Raw genomic sequence first — 2,067 nt, forward strand, 5'->3', positions numbered from 1 at the left:
ATTATTGCAGCAAAAGCTGACCAATACAGCCAATAACTAAACAAGGTAAATAGCAAACTGGGACAAAAATGACGCTCCGAAACCCTTTTTGTGTACTCCTCACAGATTTCTACATGACCTTTAATGACTTATTTGAGGTATCCTAAGTGTTTATTTTGACTTCACGTACAGGAAAATGCTAGAGAAGGGGAAAATCAGCTTACAAAGAGATTTATCCAGTGCCTACAACACCCTCAGGATGGGTCTCAATTATGAATTTTCCCCCGTAGAGTGTTTTTTCCAGATAGAGTAGGAGTTTTTGCTTTTTTGGTGTTTGGTCAATCAGCAGTAATAACTAGTACTACATATTAGTACTTGCGAGGTGCCATCCTAAATACTTTCCGTGTATTACATTGTTTAATTCTCCCAGCAACTCTCTGTGGTAGACACTATTATTATCCACATTTCAGGGACAAAGTCACACACAAGCCACACAGCTAGGAGGTCATAGCACTGGGAGTCATAGCTTCAGAAGCTGTTCTCTTGACATTGTTGCCTCTTGAACAACTTTCACATTTCATTCCTTTAATGTAAAACAACAGACATCCTCCTCCTCCTAGAGAAGCAATTTGCCCAGTTTTCTCTGAAAACAGGAAGATTCCAGATCACTGTGGCAAGATGTGTGTACGGCCGCCCTCGAGAGTGACTGACAGTCTGTGGCCACATTGTTGCTTTCGTCCCTCTCTATCTCCTTCCCCATCATTTTGGTCTAGAATACTTCTTTTTCCACTTTCTAATTCCCTCATCAGAGAAACAGAAATTATGGTTTTTCATTTCATTTTGACCCAGAAACCTGAAGGCAGATGATACGATTTCCAGCAAACACTTCATTAGAATAAAAATCCAACCAAACAACACATCTTTACATCTTCTATGAGTTCATGGCGATGAGATGCGGCTTGCACAGGGCAAGGTTGAAATTTAAAAACCGTGTAAAATAATAGCATATATCATGTCAGGACCTATTCTGAGGCATTTTACATATATAAGCTTTACTTCTAATAATAATCCTGCGGAGAAACTATGATTACCTTCTTTTATGGGCAAGGAGATTGAATCTTAACAAAATCACACCTGCATGATGGAGAAACAGTTCAGCTAGATTTTCATGATTCTAAATTCTCTTGTCCTGGCCTCCACACCTCATCACTGCTCTTGCTTTGAGGAAAAGATTGTTAAAAACCCTCAAATTACTGCATAAAATGAGTTTTTCCCCCCTACATTTATTCATATAGCATAAAAATCTCTGAAATGCATTTAGCTCTCCATCTTTTTCCTGCATCATAAGCTCAACTGACTCATGAATGAAATAAATATAGTCTCTCCTGAGTGCATATTATTGTGAGATGAATTGTTAAAGAGGACTGACACTCGGCATTTTGATAAAGAAGCTGCTAAACTATTTACTATCCTATTTTTTTGCCCTAACCTGGGCAAATACATTCTAAATCTATGGGAGACTCTACCTTCTGCTGCTTTCAATGAGTAAGTAGAGGACAGATTTTCAATTGTTTCTTTTTACCATTTCATGTGTCTACTCAACATGGTATGTAGAACAATATTTGACCTACAATGTTTTCCCTAAGTCTAATTACCTATCACACTAATCCATTGTAAGAAGGCAATATTCTGAAAAGAGAATCTTTTTTTATTTGAATGTCAAATTCTCCAAAGACACCTTGTGATAAGAACACAATAAATCTATGGCCATGCTACCCTGAACAAGCCTGATCTCATCTGATCTCAGAAGCTGAGCAGAGTTGGGCCTGATTAGTACTTGGATGGGAGACCACCTAGGAAGACCAGGTGCTGAAGGTGTAAAAAATTTTAAAAAATAAGGGATTGTAAACTGACAAGGTCCTTGCAATCTGTGAGGTCAACCAAGGGTTGCCTCGTCTAAAAAACAAAACAAAACAAAACAAAAACAAAAACAATAAAAATTGTTTGAATGAACAACTACTTTAAGGAATCTTGAAATTGTACTCTGAAGGGAATATAACTGTTGAACACAGAAAGTGCATTCTGTAA

General features: G+C 37.6%; 1 pseudogene; it reads left to right on the forward strand.

The window, feature by feature from the left end:
- The first annotated feature begins 1,738 nt into the window (after window positions 1-1,738).
- Window positions 1,739-1,857, forward strand: LOC118602482 (annotated as a pseudogene).
- The last annotated feature ends 210 nt before the right edge of the window (window positions 1,858-2,067 follow it).

The sequence above is a fragment of the Rousettus aegyptiacus genome, unplaced genomic scaffold, assembly GCF_014176215.1.
Source record: "Rousettus aegyptiacus isolate mRouAeg1 unplaced genomic scaffold, mRouAeg1.p scaffold_m13_p_4, whole genome shotgun sequence".
NCBI lineage: Eukaryota > Metazoa > Chordata > Mammalia > Chiroptera > Pteropodidae > Rousettus > Rousettus aegyptiacus.